The sequence below is a fragment of the Prionailurus viverrinus genome, chromosome B1 (genome assembly GCF_022837055.1).
Source record: "Prionailurus viverrinus isolate Anna chromosome B1, UM_Priviv_1.0, whole genome shotgun sequence".
Classification (NCBI taxonomy): Eukaryota; Metazoa; Chordata; class Mammalia; order Carnivora; family Felidae; genus Prionailurus; species Prionailurus viverrinus.
Window position 1 is genome coordinate 188,278,891 of NC_062564.1, and position 21,874 is coordinate 188,300,764.

The window sequence follows — 21,874 nt, forward strand, 5'->3', positions numbered from 1 at the left end:
TGAAACGGTTACACTCTTGACATCAAGAGGCATATGTGGAATGTAAATATTTGTCGCCAAAAGAACATACCTCATTAACTCAATGTACCATATTTATAACTTTAAAATATGCCTTTAAAATAACATGCATGAGCGAGTTATGTGTTTAGCTGTCCTTGATCCCTGAAGCTGACTGGTAGCAAATGAAAAATGATTGCATACTGCTGCTGCATCACAGGCTTTCATGGTTCATTTTCTGAAGATTTCCCAGCTGGTAAATAGAGGCAGGCCCCAGACATTATGAATGTCTGAGTTGAAAATATCTCCTCCTGGCCATGACTGACATGTCTTGTCCTTGCTGTGCCTGATGGAGTCTCAGGACCTTGTCTTTGGCCCTCTACACTTGAACCCTATTTTCTGTTAGTTACCACTGGAGCCTGCAATGGTCCAGTCAATTATTGTGGGGAGGGCACTAGTTTCTGCTGCTGTTGACATGATATTAGCATCCTACATTCATTCATTCATACCTCCATTAATTCCACAAATGTTATGTGTCAGGCTCTATGCTGAGCACAGGAGATACCAGGGCGAACTCTGCTGTGCTTCCTGTCCTTGGAGAAGTTAGCTATGGGCAACTGCAAAACAGCTAAGGTAAAAGCCTTGCCAGAAAACCAAGGAGGGGCATTTATCCAGATGTGGACTAGAGTCGGGGGCCTCTTAGAAAAATGACTTTTAGACAGACACCTAAAGGAAAAGTTGGGTCATCAAGATGAATTGCTGGGAAGTGGGGGTGGATACAAAATAGAAAAAAGGGCAGCTAAGATCCAAAACCTCATAGGAAAGAGAGAGTGTTGCACATTAGAAGAACAGAAAGTAAAAATTGCATTAGATTTGGAATATCTGTACACATAGAAATGTTGTTTAAAATGGTAGTTAAAATGCATTCTATGGTATAAAGGAGTAATTTTAAAAATCTCGTGACTCCCTAATTCCACTTCTAGGTACATACCCTGGAGAAATGCTCATGTATTTTCACAAAGAGATTATATGAGATCATTGAGGCAGAGACGTCTGTACTAACAAAATCCTGGAAACAACCTACATTCTACCAACAGTAGAACAGATCATTAATTTGAGGTATAAGCATACAGAGGAAACACTTATCAGCAGTTAAGGGAAATGAATCAGAGAGTAACCCTGTGCTACACTCTGAATGTTTGTATCCCCCAAAACTTATGTTGAAATCCTAATGGCCAATGTGAAGGTATTAGGAGGTGGGATCTTTGGGAGGTGCTTCAGACATGAGGGAGGAGCCCTCATGAATGAGTTGGTGCCCTTGTAAGAGACCCCAGAGTTCCCTAGTCCTCTGTGCCATGTGAAAACATAGATATCTGTGATGCAGAAGAGGGCCCTTGCCCAGCCACTCTCACCTCAGACTTGCAGCCTCTGGAATTGTGAGAAATAAGCCTTCCAGTTTATGGTGTTTTGTTATTAGACTCCAAATGGACTCAGCCTCAAAACTATGAAGTTATACAAACAAAAAAACTGAGATCCAAAAGAATGTATCCAGGGATAAAGATATGGAATTCAGAATTTTAGGGCAGTGAGTATGCTACATAATAATGTAATTCTGGGTATATTTATCAAAACCCATAAACTATGAACTTTATTTAATGATACTGCATCGATATTCATTCATCAGTCGTAATAATTGTTCCACAGTAATGCAAGATGTTACTAGTAAGGCAACTAGGGGAATGGGGTATATGGAAACTCTCAGGATTTTCTGCCCAATTTTCCTGTAAACTTAAAATCATTCTAAAATATGAAGCCTACTGATTTTTTTAAAGAATATATACAATATGAGAAAAAGAACATATACATTTATCATGTTTTGTATATTTTTAAATATGTAAAAACAATCCATGTATTTTCTGAACATATAGATACAAGGTAAACGTATAACATGCCTGGGAATGGTCAATTCAGGCTAGTGGTTACCGTTGGGGAGAAAAAGAGGGTAATGGAACCTGGGAGGAGTGTGACTGCAATTCTTATGTTTCCTTCCTTAAACTGGGTTAGGAGCATATGGGTAGGTATTTATTACATTATTCCCAACCCTTTTAATGTGTCTAAAATATTTCATAATTATTTTATTTTAAAGTGTATTTATTTACTATTTTGCAAGAGAGTGTGTGCATGTGTGTGTGCGCGCATGTGTGAGCGGGTAAGGAGCAGGGAGAGAAGGAGAGAGAGAATCTCAACCAGGCTCCACGCTATAAGCATGGAGCCTGATGCAGGGCTCGAACTCACGCATTGTGAGATCATGACCTGAGCCAAAATGAAGAGTATGATGCTTTAACAGACTGAGCCACCCAGGTGCCCCTCATAATAATTTTTATATAAGAAAGGAGGTCACAGATAGAGTAGAGTAGACCAAAGCAATTACAGGAAGGTCTTTCAGGTCTCACTTAGCATCTACTTACTCATATTGTGCATACAATTCAAACAGGATTGGGTATTAGGTTTTGGACCCACACAAGGACAGCATAGGCTGTAAGTTATGGGAGGGGACCACGGGGAGACAGGAGAGGCTAATAAAAGGAGGAGCTCTGACAAGAGCAAAAATGACAGTTGAAATCAAGTAGGATACTAAGTATCTATACAAAGAAATCGTGAATATTAAAAATTACTATACTCTGGAGTCATAATATAGAGGCAAAAAGCTATATACATTCCAATGGCTCTCAATTTATGTCTATATATGAGGTTTAGAGGGATGGGGGAAAATACCGATATCCAATCTTAGAAGGAAACAGGTATGAATACTAAAATACAATTTAGTCAAATATGGTGCTCCTAGTTTTGGATAAGTGATTTAACAGATGAAGAACTTAATCTCAGAGAGTTTAAGCAATAGCGTTCTAGTAAATATTAGCAACTGGCTCTACGTTTAAAACTGTGGGGGCACCTGGCTGGCTCAACTGGTAAAGCATGCTACTCTTGATCCTAGGGTTGTGAGTCCAAGCCCCACATTAGGGAGAGAGCTTACTTAAAATAAATAAATAAAAATAAAGTATGTGTACATATGTTAATTAGAAATTTTATTGACACAAAAGCCATGTAATACACAATTTCCAAATAATATGTAATGCTCTTTCTATAAATTCCATATGGCCAACTGATTCTCACAGAACGCTCACCTAGGTTTTTGCCAAATTTTTATATTGGTAGCCAAGCTATGGTTGCGACCTAACAAATGTGTGTAGTTCTCATGTGAATGTTAACTGATATGTTTGCTTAAATTAACAGGCAAGATAAAAGGAAAACAACAGAATTTCACTTGTTCATCAGTGATATGAGCTACGTCTTCACTGAATTGGATAATGTTTTCCAACACTGGAAAATTTCCTCAAACATCAGTCCTACTTACAATGTAACGCTACAGATGTGACACACTTTTAACTTCACTCTGAATTATTAAGATTGTCTCTATCACTTTCTTAGGTCTTGACAATCAACAAAACAATACATTAAATACTGACTTGGCAGCACTTGGCCAATTCCTACAGTGTTAATACTTCCACCATGGCCAAATTCAAGCAGCCAAGGGGATAGCACTGAAGGTGGGTGGGGAAGAGATGAATGGTAGCACAGCATTATATAGCATTTCTTCTATACAGATACAAGAATAAGCTAAGTAACCTTGGGTTATTTACAGGGGCATGGGGAATAATAAAATTTGGTAAATTTCTATAATTTAATTTTGAATCATGAATATGTTAAGAATCAGCTCACAAAATTGCTGAAAGCTTAACAGTAGGTACTGGTGAACCAGTACAAGCTGGCTTCCCCAGTCACTGGTAAGTGGCTTGTCTAAGAGCACACTGGTAGTAAGTAGCAAAGCCAAGTTGTATTTCCAGATCTGCCCAATTTTGAAGTCTAAGTCCTTCCAATGAAATATGCTACTTTTAGTAATAATTACTCTGAGTGATGAAGGAAGAGTCAATTGATGCCTGTGCTAGTCAATTTATAGAGCCTAAGAAGTGCATAACATGATTTATTATACCTTTTGGAAAATACTCCATTGAAAGTGCATAAAACAAATTCTGGCAATTTTGAAAGGTAAATGTCAGTTAGTAGGAAAACGTGGAGCAGCTCATCCTACACGTACACTAGTTAGAGCATATCTAGGCAATATTGTTTCCACGAGAAACTAAAATTTGAATTTTAATTAACCATTATAATTGAAATTTTGATAAAAAAAAACATATAGTGCGTGGGACTCATCAGTACATTAATGTAAATTTTGCTGAATTAGTGGTATCAATAACTCAGTTGTTCACTACGGATTTTCTCTAGATGCAATTATGTCCATATTCTAAAAGTGTGACTGTCCTTTATAAGGAATGAGACTACCATTTTCAGATGGATTACATACCCTGAGACATCCTTCAGACAACTACAGTTTCTGGATGAAATATAGGAACTACATTTTTAAATGTGTCATTGATCTGGTGGGATGGTAGGTAACTCAAAAATAAAGTGAGTGAGGCAATTCAGAAGCACAAATGAATAACGAGGCAGGCTTTTGTCCTGAGAGCATGTGCCAATCCCAGATGATGTGAGCTGCCATTTTAATGGCCTTCTGGGACCAGGCAGAAAGGAGCAAAGTCTAAATCTTATCAAAGATGGGAAGCCACATGAAGATGTTTACATAAGGCTGGCAATGGGAGGACACCACACTCTAAATAAGAAACAAACCCTACCTGAGAAAGAGGCAACAAAGCAACTAGCTTGACACAAAGTTGGGTGGAAGGGGGAAATGACTCCTCAATATCTGCACCAAAATCCAACCCTCCAACCATTAGTCAAGTGTGATAATGAAAAAAGATACTATCAGACATATGAGCTCTCATTGGATATTGAAAAAAAAATTCCTCTCACTGGATATTACAGGAGGATAAATTTCACCAGAATAATCATGCATACCAAGAGAGAAAATTCTAGGATCCAGGAAACAAGGAATTCAGCAGAAAAAGATCAAGAAAGGGTATGTCTGGGCTAATGTAAAAAGAGACCTCCAAGGATACAGCTGTGCAGCAAACCCAGGGACTAACCAGGTCATGTAAGCATGTCATAGGCTATAAGAAAAAGTTCTCCAAGAAAATTAAACTCATAGAATATCTAGTATGATTTTTTTCAAGTATAAATTTTTATTATGGAATTGTCAACATGCACAAAAGTAGACAGAATAATACCGCGAAGCCCCATGAACCCATGGCTCAGCTTTAACATTTTCAACATGGTGCCAATCTTGTTTCATCTGTATCCATTCAAACTCCTCCATTCAATCGGTAAACATTACAGTATATGCTCTGATAAGAATATTTTTTAATTGTGGTAAAATACACATAAAACCACTTACCACCTTAACCATTTTTTCACGTAAAGTTCTGTTGGATAGTTCTGTGGCATTAAGTACATTCATACCATTGTGGGACCATTACCACATCCATCTCCAGAACTCTTTTCATCTTGTAAAACAGAAACTCTATAACAAGTTGGCAGTAACTCCCCACTTTTTATGCTATTAGAATCATGCGTAGGGTCAGTGAAAAGCAGGGGGCTAAGGGAGAGAAAGTGGACAAATGGGTAAATCCTCACCTTTCACATTGAGAAGTCAATAGATTATGCCTACAACAGGACTAAAATCAAGAACTGGTAATATAAGAATGTTTAAAATATAGTGGTCAGGGTGCCTGGGTGGGTCAGTTCGTTGAGCATCTAACTTCAGCTCAGGTCATGATCTCATGGTTCATGAGTTCCAGCCCCACACCCAGCTTGCTGCTGTCAGCACGAGCCCGCTTTGGATCTTCTGTACCCCCTTCTCTCTAACCCCCTCCCCCTCAACTTGCACTCTCTCTCTCTCAAAAATAAACATAAATAAATAAATAAATAAATAAATAAAAGTCAATACCAAAAGGATCACCTGAAAGAGTTAAAGGGGCTTCCTCTAGAGAGAGGAACATGGAAAGGGACCAGGCATTGATGGTTTCTCAGTCTTATTTTACTCTTTAAATTATTTTATTTAATTTTTTTAATGTTTTTATTTATTTTTGAGACAGAGAGAGACACAGCATGAGCAGGGGAGGGGCAGAGAGAAAGGGAGACACCGAATCTGAAGCAGGCTCCAGGCTCTGAGCTGTCAGCACACAGCCTGACGCGGGCTCGAACTCACAAACCCGATATCATGACCTGAGCCGAAGTCAGATGCTCAACCGATGGATATAACTGAATTTCACGATATAAAAACTACAGTGGCTGAGATGAAAAATACACCAGATAGGAGTAATAGCAGATGAAACACTGTAGAAGAAAAGATCAGTGTACTTGAAGACATAGCAATGGACACCCTCTAAAATGAAACATGAGGGGGAGAAAAAAAGACTCGAATGTAAACAAAGGATCACCGACCCCTAGGACAACTTCATTTAGCTTAATATACGTGTAATCAGAATCTCCAAAGGATAAAAAGAGGAAGGGGCAAAAAAAATTTTTTGAAGAAATAATGACTGAATTTTTTAAAATTTGACAAAAACTATAAACCTACAGATCCCAGATCAGTGAATCCCAAGCACAAGACAAACAAAGAAAGCTATGCCAAAGCATAATCACGTTGCTCAGAACCAGTCTGAAGAGAAAAATCTTAAAAGCTACCAGAGGAAAAAGATGTGTAATGTCTAGAGGAACAAATATAAGAATACAGTAGTTTGCTGTCACAAGCCATGCAAGCAAGAAGACAATGCAGTGACATCTTTAAAATAATGAAAGGGGAAAAAAAATTTAACTAGAATTTTATTCCAGTAAAAATATGTTCCAAAAATGAAGGCTAAATACTTTTCCAGACATACAAAGGCTCAAAGGATTCATCACCAGCAAACCCTCAATGCATTAAAGCAAGTCCTTCAGGCAGACGGCAATGGATACCAGATGGAGGTACGGATCTACACGATGGAATGAAGAGCACCAGAAATGGTAATTACACGGGCGAATACATAAGATTCTTCTACTATTCAAGTCTCTTTAATACATAATTTATTGGGTAAAGAAAAATAATCACACTGTAATATAGAGTTTATAACATATGTAGGCATAAAACGTATGGCAACAGTACACAAAGGCCAGGGAGGGAAAAATAGAAGGATATTGTTGTAAAAGTCTTTAGTTATGCATGAAGTGGTATAATACCACTTGAAGGTAGACTGTAGCAAGTTAAAGATGTATACTATAAATCCTACAGGAAACACTAAAATAATAAAACACGGAGCTAGAGCTAGTAAGCCAAGAAATAATATATAATAGAGTCATTAAAAATAAGTTATCTGAGAAAGGCAGGAAAAGAGGGAAATGAGAATAAAAGACAGATGGAAGAAATAGAAAACAAATAGCAAGATGGTAGATTTAAACCCAACCACATCAATAATATCATTAAATGTAAATGAGTCTAAACAATTGAAAGAGATTATCAGATTGGATAAAAATGCCAGACTCAGCTACATACTGCCTACAAGAAACGCACTTTAAACATAAAGACAAAAGAAGGTTAAAAGTGTCAGGGCGAAAAAAGACATACCATGCTAATTCTAACCAAAGAAAACTAGAGTCATTATGATGATAACAGGGTAGATTTCAGAGCAAGAATATTACGAGGGATAACAAAAGTCATTTCATAAAATTAAAGGGGTCAATTTATCAAGAGGACTTACAACCCCAAATGTTTATGCACCTACTGACAGAGATCCAAAACTCATGAAGCAGAACCTAACAGAACTGCAAAATATAGACAAATCCACAATTGCATTTGGATATTTCAATTAAAAAGACCAACAAGACTATAGAAAAATGGACAAAAGATGTAAACAGTTCCTTCACAGAAGGAGAAACACATGGCTAGTAAACATTTAAAAAAATGTAAGAGATCATTAAAAATCTGGAAAATGCAAATGAAAACCGCAATGAGATACCATTCTACACCCACACAGTTGGCACAAATTTAAAAATTGGGCAATATCCAGCATTAGAGAGATTGTTGCATGGCAGCAATGTTTATACACTGCTGGTAAGAGAGCAATACGGAAATATTTAGTAAAGTTGAAGAAGCACATAAACCAAAACCTAATAATTCGCATAGCACCATATATCCTGTTACTACAAATGCAAACCGGGAGACATATATATCCATGACTGCAACAAAACAACAACAAAAACCCACAGTGGATACAGCTGAAATTTCCTTTTCAGGACAATTAATCAATAAATGAATAAATAAACTATAGAAGAGTCATACGATGAAGATTATACTGGAGTAAGGAGTGAATGAACTACATGTATACAGATCAGCATGCATAAATCTCCCAGATATGATATTAAGAGGGAAAAAGCAAATTACCAAAAACATACAATGATACATTTCCACTTGTGCGATATCCAAAACATCTCAAACTCACAATCTAGCTGATATCAGACAACTAAATTCTTAGACTACATCAAGATAAAAGTTGTATTAAGATATTGTAAAAACACTATGAGAGAATCAAGAAGAAAACACTTAAGAGTTACTTTTGCCATTGGGAGTCAGATAGACTTGCCCAGGAGAAATACTTAAGGCAAGTGTTGAAAAATGAGTTAAGAGTTCTCACAGTGGACCTGATAAGGGAAAAAGCAAATGCATAATTCAGTGGCAATGCTGAGGGTGAACTGCAGAAAGAACGCAATAGAGACACAAAGATCCCCCAGTTAGCAGGTCATTGCAATATTTTTTGGTAAGAAATTATAAGCTTCTTTTATTTATTTTTCTTTTAAACTTTTTAAACAGTTTTATTTATTTTTGAGAGACAGAGAGAGACAGAGCACAAGCGGGCAACAGGCAGAGAGCAAGAGGGAGACACAGAATCCAAAGCAGGGTTCAGACTCTTATCTGTCAGCACAGAGCTGACACAGGTCTCGAACCCACGACTGTGAGATCATGACCTGAGCTGAAGTCAGATGTTTAACCAACTGAGCCATCCAGGCGCCCCTGTTTTTTTTAATTACTTGGAAGAAAATAAATTGTCTCTAAAGTCCTCACCATGTTAGGACATAGAAGGGATTCCCACAAAAATGTAAAATATTGATATCACCCACAAACCTAAAATCAAAGATTTCCAAGGCTTCCAAGTATTATGAAAACAGCATTCTAGAGTCAGGCATAGGTGAGTTTAAATCCTGTCTCTACCCTTTACTTCACTGCTCTGTACATACAAAGTGGGAAGATAGTATCTACTTCATGGGGTTCTAGTGAGATCAACTCAGCGAAAGCAAAAGCACTACCAGCAAGGTACATGGCAGAAGGTACGGGCTCAACAGATATTCTTTTTCTTCTCTTCTAGATGCAACGCAACGAACACTAACTACATTTACACAAAAAGTGACCAGTTGCTCTTTTTTTCTTCTCTCCATGGCCTACTCTTGATACCAGAGGACATACAAAGGAATTACTCTAACTAAAAATATTTGCAAACTTGCCTGCAATTAAGATTGGTGTCCATACTTGCATGACTAGGTCGATGGGACCCTTGGCTTCCTGATTTGGAAGACATCATTACAAGTGGGGCCGTGTCACTTTCACTTTTGCCATGACAATACCCTCTGAGAGGACATAGATCTATTTGGACTTCAGTCCTCTGCATGAAAAGAAACCATGTCAGATAAAAATAAGTAAGTGTATGAGCATATGAGCGTGTGTGTGTGTGTGTGTGTGTGTGTGTGTGTGTGTGTACTCTTGCTTCAACACCCAAAACTGACATTGCCACATCACCTCTTTTTAGAAGTATTCCCTGACTCCACATTAGACCAACGCCCTCCTCAGTGCACACTCTGTACAATTAACACATTATGTTGAGTCATCTTTAAAAATACCTTTGTCTCCTTTCCACTCTGAGCTCTGTCAAGGCAGGGCCCAGGTTTCACTCATTTATCTATGTCTCTCGTGTGCCACAAATGACATATGGAAATACAGGTTCCCAGCTATCTGAACGTAGAGCGTTCCTAGGAAACCTTTCGTAACCTGAAATGGCATAAAGTGAAGAGTATCCCCTGTTGGCATATACCACGTTCCACTTTTACGAAAAAAACCATGACACCATTACCATACTAATGCAGAGCAGTGGCATAACATAAACTTTCAGAAAGCAGGGGCTACCTGTAGTATGTGCTAAGTAAAATGGCTTCTGTGAGGTGTGTTTAGCATTAAAAATAAATATTGATATTTGCTATCTCATCACTTCACAGAAATATGCAGAAGTTATTTTAATGCTCATAAGTTATTGCAAATTATTTGAGAAATGAAATGTGATTAAAAATTCAAGTAATTGCCATTTATAAGTTAGGACCTGGTGTACTTTCAGACAAAAATATGTTTATTTTGGCAATTAACATTCAAATGTATTAAACATAACTATTCTATGTGGCACTTTGAAGTTGTGGTGAGCAAAGGTTCCCTGATCTACTCGCAGCATTCGGTGTCTAAAGCTATTTCAGAAGGGACAGGGCTCCCAAAGTGACAAGAAAAAACATTATACTCTATGGAAATACATTTCAATATCATGTCACAGGAGGGTGGAGGGTTCCAGAAAAGTTGTCTCCAAGAAAAAAAAAAAAGAGAGAGAAATGAGAAACTGATAAAGCATCCGATGTGTTTGGCCAACAGTGTGGGGATGAATTAGTCAAAGAACCCCAGAACAGGAAGCCATCAACAACAGCCAATCATTAACTCTCAGGCAAAACAAAACCATACACGAAAAGAAACTCAACCAGAGGACGTTAAGTGGCTCACTTGTGCACAATTTTTATATAAAACAGTGATGTAAAAACTGAATGAAGATTTACAAAATGTGTTATATAACAAAATGGGGAAAAATGGAGACGAAAAAGTTTGCTTTGTGAGTATGGTGCTACAGCAAGCTTAAAAGAAAAAATAACTCATCTTACAAAATGGGAAGTCACAGGGCACCTGGGTGGCTCAGTCGGTTAAGCATCGACTTCATCTCAGGTGATGATCTCAGAGTTCGTGGATTCAAGCCCTGTGTCAGGCTCTGTGCTGACAGCTCAGAATCTGGAGCCTGTTTCGGATTCTGTGTCTCCCCTCTGCCCCTCCCCTACTCATGTTCTGTCTCTCTTTGTTTCTCAAAAATAAACAAATATTAAAAAGAAATTTAAAAAAAAAATTTTTTTTTCAACGTTTATTTATTTTTGGGACAGAGAGAGACAGAGCATGAATGGGGGAGGGGCAGAGAGAGAGGGAGACACAGAATCGGAAACAGGCTCCAGGCTCTGAGCCATCAGCCCAGAGCCCGACGCGGGGCTCGAACTCACGGACCGCGAGATCGTGACCTGGCTGAAGTCTGACGCTTAACCGACTGCGCCACCCAGGGGCCCCTAAAAAGAAATTTTTTAAATAGGAAGTCACTGTTATATTTTCAACTACAATATCAAATAATGACTCTCTATGTATGCTATTTAGAAACACAAAAGTAAATACTAGAACAAGATGATAGGACTCTCTCGGCTTTAGGGAAACTAAGTAAGAAGTTGAGAGTAGTGACATAAAAGATCTTTCTTGGTTGTTGGGTGTTATAATTCTCACAGCACTATCTGAGTTTTTAATCTAAGTACATGTTATGAAGACAAAATTAAACATTAAATTTGGAATTACAAGAGAAGAGAGATTGGAGGCCTATGTCTACCCTGTTTCCAGGTTAGGAGTGGTAGAACACCCAGAGGCATGTGATAATATCCAAGTGTGCTGTCCATCGTCCCAGGGACTGGGCTGCTACTGATACTTAGCGGCAGGGCCAATAATGAAGGCCTGCCCAGTGCAGAGAAGCCACACACAAAACCAAGAAATGCCAACAACACCTCCACTGGGATACACCGCACTCAAGGGAAAAAGTAAAGAAAAAATAAATGGGTGGGGGTCGAAGGAGGAGGGGGAAAGCAAATGGAAACCATTACATAGAAAATATAAAATAATAATATGGCAGAAAAAAGTTGAAACCATGGTAACCATAAACCCATTAAATAGTCCTATTTGAACAAAATAAAGGTGAAGAGGAAAAATATTTACCATGTAAATATTGATAAAAATAAAGTGGATTTTGCAATATTAATATTATATTAATTATATTTATTGATTTTATAATTATTAATGTTATTATATAATTAATAATACATTAATTCTGACTGGCTCATCAGAAAATCATACAGCTCTTAGTCCCAGAGTCATGGGTTCAAGCTTCAAGTGAGACGAAGAGATTACTTAAATAATAAAACTTAGAACAATGTAAAAAAATGAATATAAAGAAAAAATCATATGAGGCAAAGAGTAATATTCTCATATTAATAAAAGTTATAGCCCACCAAAATTATATAGTAATCACGAACTTTTGTGCATCTATCAATACAGTTTTGAAGTATACAAGAAAAAACCTATGATAAAAACAGGGATATACTGAAAACTCCACTAACAGGAGAAATGCTCTCAGAAAATGACAGAGAAAGAGAGAATTTGATTAACATAGTATATAAGCTTATTCTCTTACGGACAGATGTCTCTGTATGACTTTATATACATAGGTGTATATGTATGCATGTGTATATAACATAAGATACAGACATATGGGAGAAAAGACTGTTACTCAACTCAAACAGAAAATTATTTTTCGAATACCTTGAAGTATTAACAAATATTAGAATTCATGCAGGCTACATTCTCTGACAATTAAACATAAAAGGAGGAAAGGAAAAAATGAAGAGAAAAGGAAGGGAGGGAGGGAGAGGAAGATTAACAAGAAAAAAATAAGTCAATGTATTTTTTTTAATTCTAACTAAATCTTGCAATAAACAGAAAATAAAGGCAGAATGATCGTTAAGGGGAAAAAATGTGTTATTAACATTATCTTAAGAAAAGGCAGAAACCTGAAAACAAACATCTTTAATGCAGCTAAATGCTTCAGAACAGACTTTCCCTCAACAGATGGAAGCTAAGGCAAACGGCTGGAGAGCAAGTGATGAACCAGAGCAGATAGCTTCACCTGTACCCAGGACGCTAGGCACTCCACAGCAATGGGCAGGACCCTGAGGAAGCCATAGGCATGTCTAGGAGAAAAAGACTTCGTTCTAAATATCTGCCATAATCAGATGTCATGAAACTGCCTTAAGCATTTTCCTTTTTAGGGGTGCCTGGCTGGCTCAATCAGTTGAGCTTGCGACTCTTGATTTCGGCTCAGGTCATGATCCCAGGGTTGTGGGATCGAGCCCTGCATCCGGCTCCATGCTGAGCGTGGAGCCTACTTAACACTCTGTCTCTCTGTCTCTCTCTCTCTCTCTCTCTCTCTCTCTCTCTCTCTCTCTGTGTGTGTTTCTCTCTCTCTGCCCGTCCCCTGCTTGTGCTCTCTCAAAAATAAATAAATGTTAAAAACAAATTTTTTTAAGTAAAGACAGAAAATATCCAGCATACAATAAGCCTTAATATTACTAAGCCCACCTGTGTTTATTTCTAAAGAGAAGACAAGAGCTACCCCCACCAAGTATGAAGAGACAGTGGGGAAAAAAAAACCCATATATATATTATTTTTAATATTTTTAAATTTTATTTTTGAGAGAGAGGGAGAGAGACAGAGTGCAAGGAAGGTAAGGGCAGAGAGAGAGGGAGACACAGAATCTGAAGCAGGCTCCAGGCTCGGAGCTGTCAGCACAGAGCCTGACTGTGGGGCTCAAACCCATGAACCAAACCGTGAGATCATGACCTGAGATGAAGTTGGATGCTTAACCGACTCAGCCACTCAGGAGCCCAAAAAAACAAAATTATTTTTAAGAGTGTGCCCTGAGGGGCGCCTGGCTGACTCAGTCAGTAGAGCATGTGACTCTTGACCTCAGAGTCATGAGTTCAAGCCCCATATTGGGCATGGAGCCTACTTGAAAAAGAAAAGAAAAAAAGAAGAAGAAGAAGAATGTGCCCGAGTGTGCTACATGTGGACTGCACTGTGTAATGTATAATAGAATGTGGATATAACTTAAGTACTGATTTAGTAATTCGGGGAAGTGATAAATTCTTCCAGAAATAAATGGTGAGAGGAAATATTTCAGTCCTCCTTTTGGGACTTGACCCTTGAACTCCAACTCTGCACTTGTCGTGTTGTTGTTTTCTGATGATCCTAATGTCTTTAGCTACAAAGGCTTCTCACACTCCCCTTTCATTTACTTTAGTCCTGTTTAACATATGCAGCTTTTTGTCTTAACTGCTTTTGCCTCTGCTATTCTGCTATAATTATTCTTATCTTTCAATTAAGTCTCTTTGCATTCAGCCATTGATGCATCGAAACATGCTATCTAGTGAAAGACACTTTTCTCTGTCTTTGAAGAAAAACCCCCACGCTTCTCTTCATCCATCAAAGCACTGCAGTAATCTGAACCGGCTTCAGCTTCTGATTGCCGCTATGCTAATCTGAGCCCCACTTGGAAGAATGGAACAGTATACTGGAAAAAGCATCATGATAATAATAATAGCTATCATTCATTAAGCCTTACAATGGCACAGGCACTTTGGCAAGCACTCTACGTCTGTAGAGAAAGAAAAAAAGTTTTCCTTGACCCTCTTAGGGTCCCTGGCTGGGTCTGAAAATTAAACTGACAAAGACAGAGGGGCACCTGGGTGGGTCAGTCGGTTAAGTGTCCAACTTTGACTCAGGTCATGATCTCACGGTTCATGGGTTTGAGCCCTGTGTCCAGCTCAGTGCTGACAGCTTGGAGCCTGGAGCCTGCTTCAGATTCTCTCTCTCTCTCTCTCTCTCTCTCTCTCTCTTGGATTCTCTCTCTCTCTCTCTCTCTCTCTGCCCCTCCACCACTTATGCTCTAAACTGACAAAGACAGATTAATAGGCAAAAAGCATGTATTTAAGTTTTACATGCCCTGGGAGCCTTCGGAGGAAATGAAGACCTGAAGAAATGGTTAAACCTGAGTATTTTTATGCTAGGTTTGATGAAGAGTGGACAGGTATGGAGGAATATGATAGGTCACGGAGCATGAGGTAAGGGGAGGAAATTGGGGGAGAGTCGGCAAGGTCTATTTATTCTGATTCTTCTCAGTGTTCCTCTGTCTTCAAAGATAAGGATGCTCCTTTCCTGCAGGTATAGGGAAGGCGCCTCTCACATGAGCGTTTTATGACCTCTGTCAGGGGAGAAGTGGCAGGAGGCCACAACCACCTTCCCACTTCTGCTGTTTTGGTGCCGTAGCATGTCCTGAACTCCATCCCACAACTTTCTACCACTGATATTAACCCCCACTTAAACTGGAGGAATCTGAGTTTTCCTTAATTTTAAGGATTTAGAGGAAAGCTTAGGTAACTGACGAAAGTGAAATTGTAAGCCAGGTGTCACTGAACGGAGACTGTGTTCTTATTCACATTTTCTATAAGCATACGAAATCTATCTCTATGCCTTACGATCTCTGTGACCTCAAGCAATTCACCCCACCTTTCTGTGCCTCTGTTTCCTTATCTTCAAAATGAGAGTGCTAATAACACCTGGGTCATCCTACTTCATAGCATTGCTGAGAAAATTTATCAGATGTATTGTTGGAGTTGATGCATTTAGAACTGGCTCCCTGGGAGGTAGCGTATAATTGTTGGTAATAAACGGTTTTCGTACCCACTACTCTAGCCTATACTGTCTCTCCTAAGAGGAGATCTCAAAGTAGCTAGTCTTTTTAGGAGCCCACCTTGTCTTGCTGGCCTCCTCAAGGTTCTCTTATCAGGACTAGCAGACTGTGTTGCTGCCCTGGCTCTTCGGGCTAGGGACCACCAAGCCTGTTGGGCATGCAGTGTATCCTGTCTCCACAGTGTTGCAATTCCTCTGTTTCCTGCACTCAGTTGTCATTCTGGATTCTCAGCACCCTAAGAAGGGCATTCGTCCTGTTCTAGAACTTTGGGGGCAAAAGGAGATGACTCCTGGACAGCATGTACTGTAAAAGCTATCCCCCAGGGGCAAGTATTTTTCTCAGTAGCCTTTTTTTCTGTTTCCCTTTAAAAATAATAATAAAGTTATTTTGTTACATAACTGTGGGACAAGGGACCAACCATAAGTGCTTAAAATGCAAAAGGTGCCCTACATTTAAACCTCTCTTGCTCAGAAGAAATACCCCTTGCAACATTTAAATCCTTTAACTTTTTCCTCCCTCTTCCACATGAAAATTATAAACAGCACCATGCTGTTAATCTGTAACTTCCTAGTGGCATCATGGCAGATATAAAATACCCCCAAAAAACTTCAGCCTCTAGGAATTTGCCTGGCCTGGTTCCAGTAGCAAATCAACTCAAAGATTTTATAAGCAATAATTTGCTTTTCATTATTTTCCTATCACCAATCAGACTTTCATTGTACAACACAACTAAACAAAGAAAGGAGGGTTGGGGGGGGGGGGGGACTTCCTAAATCTACCCTATGAATTGCACCAGGTAAAGGACTCTGTTTGCCAGTTAAATACAATGGCCTTATTTTAAATAATTCCATGTTAATATATGTTTTCTAGAATACCTTTATAAATCTGGCATTTGTGCAAAGGGGCTAATGGCATCCTTTTTTTGACTAATAGAAATCACAGTCTTCAGAGTCAGCTGAATCTTTTTATCATACCAACAAATATTTACGGATCACACAATGCTGCAGATACGGAAGCATGACTCCAGACTTTAAATCCTGGTTCCCATTTCCCAAGAGAAGTGAGAAGAGCTGGGAGTGAGTAAACGTGGAGACACTGACTTGAGGAGGGATAGGTCATGTCCAGATATTTGCACCCTAAAGAATTGTGAGCCCACTAACTAATGGGGCAGGAACTCCTGACAACCTGCCTCAATAGGAATTTGAGGGTTTTTTTCTGTAATTAAAAATTTTTTTCCAGAACTCCCACATACTAATTCACCCCAGATAACTTCACTTCTTTGAGTCTGTGTCTTCATCTGTGAAAAGGGAATAATTACACAGGAAGTGTGTAAAATGTCCGGCGTGGTGCAAATAATAGTTGTTAAAAGGGGAGGGGGCAGCCGTTATTGTTATTATTCCTGTCACTCCTGTGTTAGCAAGCTTTTTCTGTATGTGGCTTTCATGTTTTCAAACATCTCATTAGACTTGCTAAGGCGTATTTAGACACATGCAATATACCCAAATGCATTTAATGACAGGGTATGTCGGAAAGCAGCTCTGCTATAGCTTTTGTCTTTTAGAAGGATGCTCTTCAGAACCAGTGTATCATAGAAATTAAAAGCCCAACTTGAGGTATTATAGAGTCATAGTCCATTGCCTGGGGAGAACAGAACCATACATCCCCTCCAGACAGGTCTACCCTCGGTACTGGCGGGTCTTACTAAATCTCTATGTGATCTAGGTTTTGTTATATACTTGAAATGGTTAATTAGAAGAGGTAGGGGAATCTGAAATGTCACAGCAAGTGCCTCCTGGCCCACTGTCACGTTTCATGAATTCTCGTGCGGAAGCCATTTGGATTAAGCAGTGACCCAATCCAAACAAATTGCTTCTGTGCCTCTTATCTCCTATCACCTATTTATGTCCCAATACATCTGCATTGTGTGGCTCGGGAAGATCCATTAAGTCCTTGGGCAGTGTTTACGGCTAGTTTTTTTTATTATTATTTCTTTGAGGCTCAGATTTCTCACATAAAGTGATAGAAAACTACTGTACAGACAGTTAACATTTTTTAAAAGAAAGGGGAAAAAAAGAAGTATGTATAAGATTCGCAATTTCAGTCTGGGAATTCTCAGAGCAACCCTGTGGGTGAGAGACAATAATTTCTTGTAGGTTTTAGGTAAAGATATAATTTACCTTTATTTGCAGACACAAAACTCTAAGAAAACATTATGTGCCATCAATGCCTCTGGCTTTAAAAATATTTATGAGATTGAAATAGTTACCTGGAGGCAGACATTTCCTTTCAATGTCATAGGTCAGGCACGTTGGCTAACACCCCAGATGATATTGATGTACCTTCAAAACTTAAAATAATGTTTATACCATTTATTTATTCATTCATATATAGAGCACCCATCCTGAAGTATCTGGGACACTGAACAAGGTTTACATAAATCTGACTGTTTTTTCCTCTGGGCCATTTGGCTCAGTCTGATAGACCATAAATATTCAATAATACTTTACAATGACAAAGCATCTTTTATGCAAACATCTCTAAGCACATTATTCACCAATATTACAATCTCCTTTTTAACCTACTGGTAAAGTCACAGAAACTAATTGACTTTCTTCAAGGTCCCACTGCAAATTGTTTATTTTGTAGATCAGAGTCCAGGTGTCCTGATCCTAGCCACAACTAAAGGAAGAGAAAACAAACAGACACATTTTTTAGGTGCTTAGGCTGATGACCTACACTAAATATTTCTAAATTGAATCTATTAGGCAAAACGTCCTCCTTAAAGATGTTAAATGTTGTGATGCATCCAACTGAATTTTACAACTTTTGTTCCAATTTGCCCACGGCCAGTTACCATTTTCAGAGCCCCCACAATGACCTATTTTAATTGAATCCTGCTACAAACACTTAAACTTTCACTCTTTAATCAAATCAGGTTTCTAAATAGAAATTAAAGTTGGAGCAGAACAGCGAAACTTTTCGTGGAAAGGTCCAGTTGAAGTAACGGTGCGGCTGTAACACAAAATACCGAAGCAAAGTGTGAAAAGCTGGGAATTACTCCGAGATTGGGCCAGTCTCAAACACGTCAGGGAATGCAAGTGAAAGAAAATACTTTAAATTCATTATTTTACATCTTCTTTACGTTAAAGTAAGGCAGCTTTAGTATAGAGGATTAATAAAATGGCAAAAAAAATTGAAAAATTTTTAAAATCACTCACAACCATGACTGTCGTTAATAACACATTTACAGACTCCTAACCTCAGGAAGAGTAGTTGACCAAGGGCCCCAGGTCTGAGCCCTGAAATCCTCTGTCCCAAGTGCTGGCCTTTGCACTGAGGTCACACTTTCCTGGGCTGACCTCAGCCAGTGCTGAGTGTGGTGAGGCTACCATGACAAGCCTGTATCTGGGAGATGGGGGACTTCCTGACAGGTGACTTTGGCTCAAGGACTCCCTGAAGACCTGGCTGGGCTTTCCCTTGAGCTCTCATGCAGTCTAAATGCTTCATTCAAAATTCCTTCTTCCTTCCCTCTCTCCTACACTTGTCAGACCTGCATCCCAGCCTCTTCCCACTCCAGTTTCTCTCATTGAGAATAAACTTCTTGCATGGTCAACACCATCCTGGCCTCTGCTTCCTGGAGGACCCAGTGTGACATGCCAGTGTGACATGGCAAAGACGATGGTGAGGACGATGGTGTTGATGATGGTGGTGGTCATGACGGTAGTCTAAATAATAATAAGGATTAACATCTACTGAGTTTGTTTGTTTTTTTTAATGCCAGGCTGCATGCTAAGAGATTACTTGAGTTATTTCATGCACTATTCCCAATAACCTCCAAAAGGTAGATATTACCCACCTGAGAGAAGTAAGTCTTAAAGAAATTATGAAACAAAAACAAGACCACATTGCTTATGAAAGTCAATAAGCTAACTTATTCAAATATTTTTCATGTTTGTATCACATATATGAAGAGCCACTGCATCAACTCTGGGTAGTTGGGAAAGTTTTTCCAAGCCCTTAAAACAAACAAAGGTCAAGAAAACGAGTCAAGGCCAAGTAATTTAAACAATTGGGACCATTAAAACATCCAAAATAACAATACCCAGTCTCCAATTTTAGAATTTATTGACACTATTAAACAGACCACTTAATAACAAACTAATGGGCTTTTTCTAAACGAAACAATTGGTACAATAAAATGCACTTAAAAAGATTTATACCCCATAAGCATCTTTCTGAGAAAGAACACCAGCTTGGAACTTGTAGCAGCTTGCTAATTCAAGAACAGAACTTTCTGATGGCAGCAAATGCCGTTTAGAATAATTTGAGGTTTCTTTGACTCATAAACGAATTGACTTTGCTCAAGGTCTCCCAGGAATCACTGGGTCAGTCTTCATTCTTAGGAGATGTCTGCTGATGTCTCAAAACAACTCCCTGAATACAGAGTTTTCTGAACTTTTCATGTTAAAGTCTGATTGTGGCAGCTACAAAGTTTCCACAGTATGTCAATTGGCAGTACAAAGGGGTATGCCATTGGTAAACCTCCAAAACTCTTAATTTAATTATTAACTCAATGCAGGGAACAAGGTCCTCCAGTACATCATGGAAACAGACCTTTTGTGACTCTTCTGGCACAATTTCTCTCCAAAGTCATCATCCAACATCAAGCCAACCATATCACAGTTTTAGTGTGGTTGCATTTTGTCTTTAGTTAAGCCACAGAGAGTATACTGGGGTGACCCTGGCAGATGCTTGTCTGAGCTGTCTAATATCTATGCTGAGAAGGCCTCAGTTCTCCCTTCACTAGATCAGTTGGATGACAAGATTTATTGTATACCAACATTTGCCAAGTTCTCAGCATTGTGGGGAACCAAAGGATACATTAGAGTCTCCATCACCTCCATCCCCATATCTTGTTCTTCATGCAAACAAAGTAGGCAATGGTCAAAGCCCTTTGTAATATTTCCTCCCGTGAAAGACCCCTAGTCTCCTACACTGTGTTACAGAGTGGTAGATGCACATCTCTAATCCGTGCCTGCAATCTAGACCTGGATAATAATTTGTAAGATATATGAAGTAATGGACCATCAAGAGAAAATGTTGCTCTTTCAAAGATCCCCAAGTATGCGTCTGTATGATAGACTACAATGACTCCAAAGGAAGATTATTGTCTTTAGAGTAAATAATGCACTTTTCCCCTCAAGTCTCAAAGCCTATATTTAAATGATTATTCATGGGTGTTGTGGGAGACTTTAAGCCTTAGCTTGGCAATTCCCAACATAAAAATGTGTAATGTTTCAAAAACCTTGTTTATGAGTCACCTGCCCAGAAACTCACCATTGCCTCTTACATTATATTGAAATTCCCAAGCCAACCCCCAAAATCTATTTATCTCATTACACACCTGAAGGGTATTCAGTGACACCTACCCCTATTTACAACGTTGTTCCTTTGAGAAAATGTCCTCTAAATTCCTATTCAAGTGACATGTAAATACATTTCTCCCTGTACTCAGGGGTACATAGGGAGAGACAAGAGGATGAAAATGAGAAGTGAATGAGCTCAGACATTCAGACAGCGATCAGAACCCTGTTAATCTTATACATACATTCAAAAAATGCCCTTCTCTACATGATTATTGCTCATTAGGGTTGAAGAATTATAGCCTCCACTATCAAGACAGATATTTTCAGAATCTGAAGTGACTACCACCCTCCCCTTGGTACCTAAATGAAACATAAACCTAGGTATAGGAAGATTTGACATTGACTCTGAAACTGTCCAACCTCTTGTCTATATTTTCAATATTTCCCCTAACTCCTTTAAGTGCCTATTATAATTAGTATACATTTTAAATAGGTTTTTAAATGGGTGCATCACAAAAATATTTTTCTGTCTTGAATCAAGGTAAACCCTAATAAATTTACAGTTTCAAAATATCAAATAGGCCCTTTTAGATTAAAAGAAGAAGAAGAAGAAGAAAAGAAAACCTACCTTGGTTTTTTTTCTATTATTAAAATGTAAAGGATTTTTAAAATCTCATTTATTTTGTCAATTGGTTCTGCTTAACATTCTTCAGCCCAGTCCACTCTCAATTATCCATGCTAAGGAAGGGGGATCAGTGGCCTGGATAATCTAA

At 38.6% G+C, this 21,874-nt stretch overlaps 1 protein-coding gene across 5 annotated transcripts in view; it reads right to left on the reverse strand.

Moving 5' to 3' along the window:
• The window catches only part of LOC125163314 (cytosolic beta-glucosidase), a 130,048-nt gene that overhangs the window by 77,033 nt on the left and 31,141 nt on the right, over positions 1-21,874 (reverse strand). The window lies entirely within an intron of this gene.